Source organism: Coturnix japonica, chromosome 8, assembly GCF_054131305.1.
Source record: "Coturnix japonica strain WE chromosome 8, WE-NBRP24, whole genome shotgun sequence".
NCBI classification, from domain to species: Eukaryota; Metazoa; Chordata; class Aves; order Galliformes; family Phasianidae; genus Coturnix; species Coturnix japonica.
The window spans coordinates 1852955-1867770 of NC_140670.1; the positions used below are offsets into that span (position 1 = coordinate 1852955).

General features: G+C 41.8%; 1 long non-coding RNA gene across 7 annotated transcripts in view; it reads right to left on the reverse strand.

The window, feature by feature from the left end:
• The window catches only part of LOC116653631 (uncharacterized), a 130334-nt gene that overhangs the window by 63308 nt on the left and 52210 nt on the right, over positions 1-14816 (reverse strand). The window contains exon 8 of one of the 7 annotated variants that reach the window (XR_014948832.1): positions 14590-14717. The exons of the other annotated variants lie outside the window; for them this stretch is intronic. This is a non-coding gene — a long non-coding RNA (uncharacterized LOC116653631). Of the gene's footprint in view, positions 1-14589; positions 14718-14816 lie in introns of those variants that run through there. 7 annotated transcript variants of the gene reach the window in all.

Consider the following 14816-nt stretch of genomic DNA (forward strand, 5'->3'; position numbering starts at 1 on the left):
GAGGCTTGACATACTCAATGCAGACACACGACACATAAGGAAATCTGTCAAAAATAACTTATGAAAGAATTATCCAATGACTACTTGTAGGAACAAAAGTAAACTAAGAATTCAGTGTCATTTAAGAGCCACTTGAAGGAACTACTACCGTTTGCAAATTGGCTCCAACGTGAGAGAAACAAGCACAATACAGTCGTCTTTCTAATCTCAGTAAGTAAGAATGCACATGAATACGCAATCAAAGTTATCGCAACTATTTACACAAAGATGACCACAAATTCTAATCCTTCAACCACCCTTTCCTATACCTAACATTGTTAGTTATGGCTTATACACATCAAGGAAGATACAAACATAAATTCTAACTTCTTTCAGTAACCACCATGTAGCAAAGTTCAGATAAACCAGTATGTATTCTTTAAAGTCAAAACCTTGACAGGCTCCCTGAGAGTTTCCTATTATGAGTCCTATTCAACTCGCATTCTTCAAGTATTGCCCTTGTAAGTATGCTTCTTTATCAGCAGCAGCATAGACATTAAGACTGGTGCTGATAGCTCCTACCAGACCATTTGCAAAGAGATCAAAAAGACACTAAATTATTCTCTTTCTTGTACAGCCTAGTCAAAGTATACTGCAATTATTACAACTGTTTACTTTTCAAAAGAGGAATGAGTAAGAGGAAATCAGATTGGCTCTATTTCTTCCTTTACTCTTGATTCAGTATTTCTATGATTTATTAACTTTCCATTTTTTTCCTATTTTTTTTTTTCCACAGTGAGAAAATAGGTATCTATAAATACTCTATTAAACTCACAGATTTGTGTTATGTCTAGGATAAAGCAATAGCAGATCTAAATACTGTCCCTTGCATTACATGAAATTTAGTCTACCTTGCCCTTTTACTTATCAATAATCACACAACAGAATTGTCCAAAATCACACGTGCAAGGAGACTGTCATCCTCCCATCAGCACGGATACAGGTACATAGCTAGAAAAACTGATCATACAGAACAAAAACTGCATTTGACAGATAGATACTCCCAGATCTGTTGGAAAAAAACATAATTGTAACAGAAAGCCAGCATGGCCTATTCCCAACAATACAACCACAGGTTTTATTTGATGCTTATCCTAATCAGAAGAACAACCTAAAAATATCCCAGGTCACCTCCTTCTAGTACAGAGGGAAAAACAGCAAGTACAGCAACAGAGAACCAGCCCTCCAGGCTTCTCTAACTGCACTTGTCATAGAGCGGTTATTGTTGCATAGCATTCAGGAAATGTGGGCTGCATTGTGTTTTGGGGCCAGCAAAGATGACGTCACAGCCTTTATTCTTACAGCTGCTTCACACAGGACCTTTCTTCTCTTCCTGCAGCTGATTCTACCACCCACCTCACACTAAAGCTGGCACTCAGTCCCCACAGATACAAAGGACACACTCGATGGAAATCATGACATCAGGCAAACAGCTGCATACATACAATGTTCTGGGCAATCATCAAGAGCATAAGGTGCGGGTACCTAAATGAAAAGATAGACATTTGTCAACCAGAATGCTCCTTACCCTTAAATTTCTTGAATTTTTCCTTCCTTGCTTACTGCTTGTCACTAAGCACATCCACTTACATACATTCTTTTTCTCCCATCTAAGAGATGCTCTGTTCCTTCTGCCATCGCCTAGCCCTCTCCATTCCTAATGCTGCAATCATTTCCATGGCAACTAATTTGGATGTCACAGATAGAAAGCCATGCAGGTTCAGGAGGTGAAAATGAGCCACACCAAGACAAACTGTGAGGCAGTTAAAATCACGCAGCCATGCACCAGGAAATGCAGGAAAAATAAAAATCAACCAATTTTGTCAGTTTAAATCAACTTGTTACATCATCAATTAAGTTCTCCATAATACGGGATAGTATTTTGTCAGCTGAACTGTGCTGTAGGCAGTGCAGCTACAATGTGAAACAAGTTGCATATGGAGCTGCCTTCCCTCTGCAGGTTTAAATGAACACAGAAAACCTCCCTCTAAAAATCAACAGTGCTGAAGGAAACGGACTGAAATATCCAGAAGCCTTGGAAATGCTCCAAACTTGATACAAAATAGGCACCTTTTTATTCACTCTGCTTTTCAGCTATGTGATCTATGCTGATATCTCCTTGCCTTAAGGAAATCATACATTATTTCACTCTGGGTCTATATTGCACTGTGGCTGCTGGACTGTGCACTAAATATTCTCCTTCCTCGGGAGAAGGCCAGGAAGCATCTCTGGAATTAAAGCTGCGTGTGTTCCCATTTCCAAAGTGATCCCATGTTCCTGGGAAACTCGACAAGCTGAGCATTTGTGTCCTCTGTTGCATAAGAATGAATTTACACAAACAAATCAAGCCTTAACCTTGCAGTTAGAAGGAAACCGCACTTTGCTGTTGACCGTAAGTACTGCTGATGTAGTGAACAGGAATATATGCTTGATGGAAGATTGAGGATTTTCAAATTCGAAGATTTTAGTACAACTCTCAAATAACAACCAGAACTGAAATGGTTCATAAGAAAAACCTTCTGCATCCTTCTTATGCAGCAGGCAGCTTAGAAACGCCTTCCCAGTGGCTTAACATGGCTAAGTCACTCCTACAGCATTAAGCTGGCAGTTTTCATTATCCTTAGAACATGCTTTTGGCATACAGCCTAATTAGGCTCTTGTGGACCACTTACCATGAGATTATTTTGAATCACAGAATCAGCAGGGAAAAAGACTAGGTAGACATGAGATTAAGATCAGACCAGAATCAGCATGAGAGAACTAAAGCCCGAATTAGTCATATGAACCTAATTCCTGATATTGGTGGCTTCCTAAATTTATTATGAGATCAGCATTCACTTACTGCAACCTATGAGAGTCAGCCTAAGTAGGATACAAGAACCAAAGGGGAAGGCAGAAAACATTAAGTTCTGCTGTAGTTTTTCTTCTCATTCCTGCTTGTCTGCTGACAACCAAGGAAGCAGAGCTAAATGCACAGGCTTTGTGCGTTAAATCTGCACATTTGTTCAGTGTGACAATGTGCCAAAAGGAAAAACACTAACCCAGCAATGAAAAAGGGAAGAAGTGGCCAGGAAGGCCAAATGCCTCCAGGTGCACATCTGCTCAGGAGCACACAGGCCCTGTTAGGGCTGGGCTGAGTGAGCAGCATGCTGCAAAAAACAAACATACAAAAAAACTAAAGCAAAAAAAAAAACAAAACCAACAGAAACAAGCAATCCCCTAAAGAAACTAAAAACTGAACAACATGCACAACTCAAAGTCTGAGGCAACCAAAACAAAAATCCAGCTTGTTTCATTCAACTCAGCTAAGTCACCTCCAACGTGGTAACGTCAGTAATCAGTACAGTCTGAACCCGAATCCACTATTAATCTCTTGAGGCCAAGTGTAACTCTGCATCATGAAGGCATAGAAGGTTGTACTGCACTCTGAGAGAAGCATTTCCCAGCTCCCACCACCAAAACGTGTTTAGCACTGCTGTAATTTCCCCTCACAAACCTGACACACAAGAAAGCTGCCGCTCAGCAGAACAGTGGTGACATCAAGACACCGCATTTGACAGAACATATCACCCAAGTGAATCCATTCAACTCCAAATCTAACAGCTCTGTTAAAAGCACAAAGACAAATATAATAAAAGGCTGAACTGTCCCTCATGACATCCTTATAACAAAGCTGAGGATGTATGGGATAGATGAGTGGACGGTGAAGTGGGTCAAGAACTGGCTGTCTGGCAGAGTCCAGAGGGCTGTCATTGGCGGTGCGGTGTCTGGCTGGCGGCCTGTAACTAGCGGCGTCCCCCAGGGGTCTGTGCTGGGTCCGGTCTTGTTCAACATCTTCATCAACGACCTTGATGAGGGGATAGTGACCACCCTCAGCGAGTTTGCTGATGACACGAAGTTGGGAGGATTGGCTGACACGCCTGAAGGCTGTGCTGCCATTCAGTTAGACCTGGACAGGCTGGAGAGCTGGGCAGTAAGAAACCAGATGAGGCTTAACAAAAGCAAGTGTAGAGTCTTGCACCTGGGTAGAAATAATTGCATGCACCAGTACAGGCTGGGGGAAGACCTGCTGGAGAGGAGCTCTGCAGAGAGGGACCTGGGCGTCCTGGTGGACGACAGATTAACCATGAGCCAGCAGTGTGCCCTTGTAGCCAAAAAAGCCAATGGCATATTGGGGTGTATTAAAAAGAGTTTGTCCAGCAGGTCAAAGGAGGTGATCTTCTTCCTCTACTCTGCCCTGGTGAGACCTCATCTGGAATATTGTGTCCAGTTCTGGGCTCCCCAGTACAAAAAAGACAGGGATCTCTTGGAAAGAGTCCAGTGGAGGGACACTAAGATGGTGAAGGGCCTGGAGCATCTCCCCTATGAGGAGAGACTTAGGGAACTGGGTCTGTTTAGCCTTGAGAAATGAAGGCTGAGAGGGGACTTGATCCAGGTTTATAAATACCTGAGGTGTGGGAGCCATAGTGGTGAGGCTGGTCTCTTTTCAGTAGTGCGTGGGGATAGGACTAGGGGTAATGGGATGAAACTTCAGCATAGGAAGTTCCGCATGAATGTGCGGAAGAACTTCTTTACAATGAAGGTGACAGAGCACTGGAACAGGCTGCCCAGGGAGGTGGTGGAGTCTCCTTCTCTGGAGATATTCAAGACCCGCCTGGACGCCTACCTGTGTGACATGGTGTAGGGAACCTGCTTTGGCAGGGAGGTTGGACTCGATGGTCTCTTAGAGGTCCCTTCCAACCCCTACAATTCTGTGATTCTGTGATTCTGTGATTCTGTGAACAGAGGCTAATTGAGAGTCATGAGTCACAGAGAGGAGGATTTGGAAGCTTAAATTGGAAAACTGTATGGAGAAATATACAAGTTTTCATTTTTTTCCTCAAACTTAGGGGCCTAATTTCCATCGTGGGACATGGAAGAATAAAAGTGGTGTAAACACATAAACTACAGAGCAAAGGAACTCACTCTATGGGAAGCACAGGCACACAACACGCATTTAAATACAGCAGCAATTAACGCCTAGGATGGAAAGGAAAAACAAGTCTGGCAGCAAACTGATTCACTCAGTACTGAGAAGGAAGACAGCAAGTCTTTAATCACTAAGTAGCTATAACTAAAACTCATTATCTGACTTCATTGGTAAAGGAATGGAAAAAATTTTCCTCTTGTTCCTCTTAGTGAAAGCACCAGATCAGAGAGCATCAAAACAACAGCTTTAAACAGTTTGCTTCCAAAGCTTGAGCTGAAATAAATTGGCCAAGTATTTCAGCTAACAGAAGAACTGGTTTTAAAATATTATTTGATTTCAGAAATATTGAATCCGAGTCTCCTTTTTTTAAATATAATTAAATGTGCTATTAATTTAACATTAAAGAAATTCAACTTGAGCTGCTGAAATAATGAAGCATCTGACAGAAAATAACTGCTAAAATGTGCTGCAATCAGTGAAAACTCAAACCAAGAGGAGATCATCCTGCAAGTCTGGTCTTCAGTTTCATCAAAACTCTACTTTTTGAATTAGTGGCTTTCAAATAAGGGCGTTCTGGGTTATGCTTTCAAATTCTGATTATAAAGTAAAAAAAATAACCTGAGGAAAGTCAGAATCTGAGGTAACTGCCTTTCTTTCAAACACAGGGCCTAGTAAAGGCTATTTGGTCCACGTCTGCTGCAAAGGGCTGTACTACTGATGGCATTTTGAGATGGTGACAGAGCCTGTTGTAGTTTATAGCAGAGAAATCTCACTGCAGAGCCTCCCTCACCCATTGTTTTGTCACCTCTCTAATTGTCATCCAGACTATGTCATCTAAGTAAATAAAGGCATAAATGATTACGAATTCACCGTTTCTCCTTATGTATGAAATGGATATGCAATTAAATTCCAAGAGTAATTTTAATATTAACTCCTCAGAATGTTTCAGGAGACCAAAAAAAAAAAAAAAAGCATTGCTTGCAGAACACACTTCTCCAACACCTTTGAATTTTTGCCACTAATGTGTATCACATCAAGAAATTTCAAAGCCTTGCTTTGACAGCCTGGCTGATCACACTGTCTTTCATTGATATCATCCTCTCAAGAACATCTCAACAGCTGATACAGTGTACCCCGGTGGCGCAGTGGTTAAGGACACCGCCTTGCAACACTGGGGCCCGGAGTTCAAATCCCCCATGTGGCGCAAGTGGTAGAAGTGCCGCTCTGCTACACAGAGGCTCGAATCCCGGGGGCTGGACTCGATGACTATGATACTATGATACTGAAAACAAAACACTGGGAACAATGTTTCTTTATTTGTGTCCTTATCCTCCTTTGCTTGGCAAGAAGAGATTCAAGAGTCTTCAGGTGATGGTTGTGAGCAAGGTGGACCTAAAGGATGGATGTGAAATGTTTACAGTAGTTTGGAGAGCGGCCATTTGTGTAGTTGTACCTTGGTGCGTTCTGCATGCTAAGCATGCCAGCTTAAAAAAAAAAAAAAAGAAAGAAACAAGCCTTGTCCAGTAAAGGGAAATGCCAGAACTTTCTGAGAAGATGAAATAACAAAATGGTCAACTTTTAGATGTATATCATAAAAAACATGCATTGATTTAAATCTATCGGTTTATTGACAATACCTAAATGGAATTGTTTATCTCCTGCAAACTAGTACAAAGGAAAAAATTATGATGGCTATTCAATTACTCTGCTCCTGGCCACAGGACACCAAGTGCCTATTTTCTGTCTGTTACCTGTAACTCAGGTGAGATCCAAACATTGCATCCATTAAAAGAATCAAGTTATTTTAAAATATCTAATTATTTTCAATTGAAGACCGTCTTAATGATCTTGATGAGCCTGTCCCCAAGTACCAGATACAACCCCTGTCCTATGTTCCCTTCACATCACGTATTTGAAAGAAAAAATAAATACATAAAAGAAAAAAGACTGAAAAGACAATAATCAGAGACAGCAGTTTCTCTATAACCTTCCATTTAGGCACATTTCTGAATAGTGGAAGGCATGTGTATTCTGTCCCCTATCACACACATATAACTTGAAGAAGTCCAGTGGGACCATCTCCTTTCATCCACACTGGTTGCTCATGAAGTAACACGTATTTATTTGCATAGAAGCTGCAACAGGTACAAAGAGCAAAATAATACTACTTGATAGAACAAATTCTCAGCTATAAAACACCATTTTCAACTAAGTCACCATCATTGACTATGCATTTTTAACAGCAGTGAACAAGAGCCTGCATGGTGCACTCTCCAAAACCTGCACCAGCAGAGGTGACCCACTGCTATTCATCACTGCTGAAATGCACGACCCGCCACCTCGCTGTGATCAAACCTGCTGTTTGGTTTCAGTCAGTGTTCAGCAAACACTGATGACTGTCTATAGAGACATACTTGGTTAGTGGATAACTATGTGAGCCTAGGCTAACGCCTATGTGCTGTGGTACATGCTATACTGACGGTAGTCATCCACTGACTATAGTGACAGAGTCATCAAGAATAGGGAGATGCTGTAGAATTAAAAAGTTACAATTTAGGGTGAGGTAAAAAGTTTCTTGCTGCCAACCAGAGTAGAACCTTAGGTGCATGATTGCCTTGTGCCATCCACATACTACCAATTGATTATGGAGTCACTGCACATGATTCACTCCTCCATCCAAACAGACACATGCTTTGTATTATTTAAGAGTTATATTTTTTCTAATAAACTGTTACCACTTTCATTAAGTGCCAGAGTCCATTTCTTTCTCTCCCAGCAACTGACAATAGTCACTTTTTACACACAGACAAATTTAGTTCCACAGCTACAAATTTAGTTCCATACCTTGGCTTCATCCACACTTCCATGACAGATACCATTCTGACAGACAGCCCCTCTACTCTCATCTGTCACACAGCAACAAAATGTATTGGAATGTTGTCAGGAAGGTTCAACTCGTACTGCTGTACCACGAACATCTGCCTCTGATATCATGGGTCACCATTAGAATATGAGGTATTCCTTTCAGAGCAGCCTTGGTAGATCATGCTGAAAACATGAAAACAGTTTGGTTGGTACATAACCTAATTGCACACGGACATTCTGCTCTATGGGAGACCTTGGTTTAGCATCTAACACCTCGTTCATCTTCTTTGGGTCATTATTTCCCATACTCTCAACCAAACACATAATAGCCCCAATCGTAACCATACTCTGCATTTTCTTCTTGTTATTTCTGTGGCCTCAACAGCAGTGAGAATAACCTCTTGTACAAACATACATTATTTGTATTCAGTGTGCTTAAAATAGCCTCCTGACCAGTCAATAAATCATACCTGACAGAGAGAAGAAAAAATAAACTTAGAAGAAACCCACAGAAATATCACACCTTCCTCTTTAAAGGTAGACAGTGTGCCTGGTTGAGTTTGATGCTTCCAAGCAGGACAATTAATATGTAAAACCAGAGTGGCTGAGCCAAGTGAAAGGTCAGATGTCCTTGAAAGAAGATGATGAAAGAGGATGAGGAAAAAAAAAGGGGGAGGGGGGCGGGGGAAAAGGGGAAGCCAGGTCAAAGCCAGCAAAATATCACTGGAAAACAGCATGCAGTGCAATGTGCAGAAGCTGAAGCCTGACAGCAGGCACAGGAGCAGCCTAAGCAGCACAAGACAGGGGACCATCCTGGCAGTTGCGTTCTGAGACTTACTGTGGGCAATTTCAGCACAGCAGAAAGAGATTTGCTTTGATCTAATTAAAAAACAGCTTAAGAACAATTCTAGTGGCCTTGAGCAATCCTAGTACCACAAGCTAGAAGTCTAACAATATTGTCTCACGCTAGATCGTTTAACAGGACTGTTATCATCTCTCTTCTGAATGAACAGGTGGAACAGAACATTTCAGCTTTTGAAACAGGCCAAGTTCTTCAGCTGATGCTTTAACTGTATCACAGAATAAATATGATCACATCAGGAGTCATTGGACAGTCTAATGAGACTTCTACATTAGCCATCTAGAAAGAAAGATTCAACTGGTCATTGGCTGATAATTTATCTGTTATAAAGGCACAGTTTTTAGATACTTTATAGCTTGATGAAGACAGTGCTTTTGGCTGAGCTTCCAGCTACTCACTGTCCTGCAAAGTCTTGAGATATACTACCGTTTGATTGGTACTGGACAAAAGGTGGCTTCTCGCAACAACTAAGTTATAAGATGGCATTCCTGTGGAACAAGATGGAAAAATATAGTAAAGCTCTAAGCTACTCAAAAGGCATAAAAATTATAGAACTAGCCAAAACAGACCACAGGGGCACAAACTGACTTCCCATAAAGTCCTAAAGCAAGGCCTGGAGACAACACTTCACCTGAAACCAGGTATGAGGTTTTTTTTTCTTTTCATTGAGAAAGAATTTAAAAAAAAAAAAAAAAATCAATCATCCAACCTGAAAAAACAAAAGTAATTATTACTTGAAATTTGATGGTGAGCCAATAAACAGATATGCAAGTGGCATTTAGAGCCCCATGTTTAATTACATATTCTAATGCATCAAGATAAAAAATATCTGCCAATTCACTTATGTCATGGAGTTCTCTCTGGAGCTCACTCCGGGACAGTGGGAACAAACCCAGGGGAGCAGGAACAAAAGTGCCCCCCTTTCTCTAGTGGCACTGTATGGCGCGGCGTGGCGTGGCCCGGCCACGTGCGTTTCAGGAGAGGGGAAGGGAAGGGAGATTGTGATTGGGTCTAAAAAAAAAAAAAAAAGAAGGAGGAAAAAGGTGATCTGAGAACGAACGGCAGTTTAATAACCTAATAACGCTAAACAACAACAAGAGAGTTTCAACAAAGAGAATACCAAGTCCCCAGTCTCACCTATGGAGCTGTGGAAGGCAGGAAGCTCCAACCACGTTGTCTCCTCGCAGGGAGCCAGGCCAGCAACCACTTCCCCACTTCCCCTCCGGTGCCACTCCCCACATGCCCATTTAAGGCAGTCCACAGAAAAAAAACTTGTCCCCTTTACTCCCATTATTAGGCATGGTGTTCTGATGTGGAATACCAACACCAACCAAATTACAAAACCATAACAACTTAGAATAGCAGTTACTACAAAATACCTCAAAACATTAAAACCTTCCAGATTCAAGAACATGAAACTCACAACCAAGACATTTTTTCCCCCTAGAAATACAAAAAACTTTTATCTGATATTTCAGACTCTTCCATACATATTTTCCTACATTTATTTTACTTCTATTTCTATACCTACTAGCATATAGTCTATTCTACTGCATTGTCTTCAATACTTGTGTACATGCTCCCAAATTCAATTTATCTGAAGAGCCATAGTTCGGATACCTATCTCCCTTTAATAAAAAGGCAAAATTTTTTGTTTGTTTTTTAATCTAAATACATTACAAACTCTTTTCAAAACATACACATTAAGCAGAAGTTTATTATCACATAATTATCACAGGAAAAATTGTTCTAATAAGAGCATGATAGCCCTCCTATGCTATAAGCCCAGGCTGGTATTACTCTTATAGTACAGTAGTTTGTATTAATGTGATGTTTCTCTCCAAACAAGAGATGTCCCCACTTGTCTCTGGATGCCCTTAATGTAATGCATGCAAGCTTATATGGGCAAGAAGGAAAAGACTTCAGCCCAACACACACACATGAAAAGTCCTTCTCTGTCTTGTTGTATTTGATATACAGGAGCAGTAGCCAGATTGCTGCACCCTCCTAGAGGAGGCAAAGCGCAATTAGATCTTGCATGCGAATTGTGGATCCTGCAGCTTATTAGAGTGATGTCTGTTCTCATTTGGCATCTGATGCCATTTTGTTGTTATGTTATATTATTATTAAGGTTTTTGAGTGGTGAAGGAGCAATCAGTTCAAGGTTTATCACTGTCTGAACAGCAGCTGTTAGTCATAAAGACAGCATATCCATCCCAGAATTTCAACAACTTACATGCATTGATGCAGGGTCAAGTAACTGAAGAAATTTTAGGCACTTTCTGAACAGTACCTATACTACCATCATAATATTTTCATGTCAAATTCCTTATTAGAAAGTGTTTGAACACTCTGGAATTACACAGACTCCTTCCTACATACTGCAATCACAACTTAATCAAAAAATGTGCTAGTATAATCCTGGCAATAAACACTTGCCAAGCAAAACAGCTACTCAGGGGGATACTGTGTGTACCATTATTATCTGTCTCCAGCACATCTGCTCCTCCACTAATCCACGACCTCATCATCACAATTCTTTTGTCTTAAAGGATATGTGAAGTTTGGAGATGACCTCCTCCAAAACACACCACAAATAGTAGTGTCATGGTTTTGTAATTTTGTAATTTTGCTATCAGTATTCCACATCATAACATCATGTAAAGTATGGATACTTCTATTGAATGTGAAGTCCACAGAAGAAGACTACATATCCCAGAGAACAACAGGGGTAATGATAAGTCATGGGACCAGGACACTATATAATCTCGTTCCCAGGCTGGAGTGCCCTCCTTCTTCTCTCGAACTTCTCGGAGAGTGGGAAGCGTTCCAGCCGTGTCGCCTAGAGTTCACAGTAGGCCTCACGGTTTTCGGGGACTCTCTCTCTCTGTTTGTTCGATTTGTTAGCCTCAATTATATTATATTGTGTTATCTTGTATTTTGATATCATATTTAGTAAAATAAGTTTTTCCTCCTTAGATTGCCGCTGTTTTTATCCCATTCCCCTTTTCCCCCTCCTTTCCGGGCCCCGGGGGGGGGGGAGGGGGGGGCCACGGGGTGGCTTCCCCTGTCACGGGCATAGGTAAATCTAAGTAACCCGTAACAAGTAGTTATGAGCCACATGCAGTTTTCTTTGGCAGAACAGGCTGAGTCACAAGTTGCAAAACCCTGAACTGCAATAACAACTGCCCGACCTTGCTTAAGTCTGTATATGCCTAAAACATGCTACATTCTGCCTTTTTCAGCTTTCAGGTTCCCTACATGCATTCTCTAAAGCAAGTAACTAGCTATTTGAGACCCTGTAGACAAGACAGGGCAATGACATGGATGACTTCTGGGGGCTGCAGATACTAGGTGTTGTAAGGCTGCTGGGGGAAACAGCACCCCAACAAACCTGGAAATGATCCAAGTAGGGCTGCTGCTCTGCATGGACCACTGGGGTGTGTCTCCCTCCCGAGGTCCTACAAAAGAGAGAATTCTACTCAACATTCCACAGGATAGAAACAGAGGAATAAGGAGATACATAAAGAACTCCTGAAAAAGGACAGTAAGACTAGAAACGGAGATTATACATCAACTACGCAAGTATGGAACAAGAAGAATTCAGGGAGGAAGGATACATGATGTCAAATAGCACTGCTAATCTGAAGGTCCTTCTCCTTTCTGACTTATCTATTTTTACAAATATATTTCTATTAGTTGGTGAGCTCATAGCAAAGGTCACCAAAAAATTGTGTGACTTGCAAGCAATGACATAGTGCCTGCTGCTTTACGTAAACTGAAGGTTAATTCGCATAGAGGTGAAGCAGTGTGACACTGTTAATACGTGGTATTTTTTAATTGTACCCCTAAGTGCACAAACAAGATGACCTCCACAAACATCAAAATTAGTTGTAGTATATGTAGGATTTTTAGAGACTTTCATAATCTGCTTCATTTTTATTTTTTCCCCTTCAGCAAGGGTAAGTCAATAAATTACTGTCTCATAATTAAAGAGACAAAGTGCACTAAGCCAGAGCAAGTGAGGAAAAGGAAGCAGAATAGCAGAATTAACTGAGAGCTCATGGCCAACAGTAAACATGAAGTTTCTTTCTGTATTTAACACAAGCAGCTGAATAGGACATTGCAGGAGCTGCTGACAGCCCCAAAGCATCCTACCAACAAATTCTTCCATATGGATGCTTTGCTCTTACTGCTGCAGAACTCCATGGTATGGCACTCACTGATTCAGGACATCCTGAACCCAGTGAGTACATGGAAGTATGTGGTTCACGCCTGGGTAGTAGCTTCTTACACTATCTCATTTCTCCAAATGAAAGTATGCATGTACCAAAATCTCTTTGAACCAAACCAGTAGGAGGGAACTTGGAGACAAGCAGGGAGTGATCTGCAAAACTGCACCGCTGATCAGGAACAAAGCAGAGAGGCAGCGCCTCAGGCTGAACAAGTATGCAGTCTGAACACACCTGAAAAGCTCACACAAAGCCCAGGATAGTACCGGAACTCTGTCTGCCAGCATCTTGTGCCTTCTGCAGCCGCAGCCTGCTTTCTCAGCAATGTCAAAGTATATTGGGATGTCCTGGCCAGCCCTCTTTGTTGTTATATCTTCAACAGCACAACAGGAACAGAAGCTTCAATGCCCTTCATTCTCTCTCTTTCCTCCCTATGTTTTTGTTAATAACGTCACTGTTACAGGACGAGATACCAGTTCTCAAGCTGTTGTTTCTAACTCTGTTGGAGCGTGGTATAACCCCAGCAGCTCCAGCACAGGGCACCGTGCAATGCCAAACTGCACACCGCAGAGGAGCAACGGGGCGGCCCGACTGAGCAAAACAAGGGCTCGAAATGTTTTCCCAGCGGGTATGCAGCTACTCTGCCACTAAATGTAACACATACGCCCATTCAAGTCATTCGGGAAACCAAGTGACTGCTGAAACAATGGCAGCTCGCTGAGATGGATCACAGCCATTTAAATCACTTCGCAATTTCATCACCAGCCCTATCCTGTCATTTACAGTTACTCTGTTTCCCATTATTATTCCTTAAACGAGCAGCTGAGCACTTGAGAAGACCTGCAGAGTGGCTTCCGAGGTGAAATTACACAGCAGAAGCAGAAAGGGCAGCAACAGCCCCGCTGAGCCCCTCAACCCCCAGGGTCACAGTGGTCAATACCTGGCTTATTATGGGCTGCTTATTATCAGCAGAAGCAACAAATCCACAATCAGACTTGAAAGACTGGGAAACTATCTTGCTGAAGGATCAATGGCTTGCACTCCTGGCTCTGAAAGGGAAATGCTTGCATATAATTGAATGAAGAAATAGCAAAACGACATCTGCCACAGTGTTATGGTTTTGTAATTTGGTTGGTGTTGGGCATGTGGGGAGCAGCACCAGAGGGGAGGTCGGGAAAGAGATGGGATTTCTGGCTCAGCTCCCTGAGAGGAGACAGCGTGGTCGGAACCTCCTACCTCCCACAGGCCGTCGGTGAGATTGGGATTTGGTTTTCTCCTTGTTAAAACTCTCTCGTTGTTGTTTAGTGTTACTGGGTTTATTAAACTGCCGTTCATTCTCAGATCATCCTTTCTTCATTTTTTTCCCCCCTCCTAGACCCATTCGCGGTCTCCCTTCCCTTCCCCTCTCCCAGAGCGCATATGGCTGGGCTACGGCGCGCTGTTAGAGAAGGGAGGTACTTTCGTTCCTGCTCCCTCTGGGTTTGTTCCCCTGTCACAGAGTGAGCTCTAGAGGGAACTCCATGACACACAGTAAAGTAAGAAGGGGGGAAAAAAGCATTTGAAGAAAAGCAACACACTGTCAGTATATTTCACTTTTAGTTCACTCCATTTTTTACCCATCTGTTGACAAATGTTTGATATAAATGATAAAATACACACTGCACTATGACATCTTTTTCTACCAGCTCTTCCATCAGCAGCATCCGGATGAATCTTGTCAATTTTGGATTTACAGTGACACCAAACGTATCTGTGGGAAAATCATAGCCATTATGCTAACCAATCACGTCAAAGTATTGAATAATCTATCCAGAGGTCAGAAGCACTCATTTGGACATTAAGGTAATAT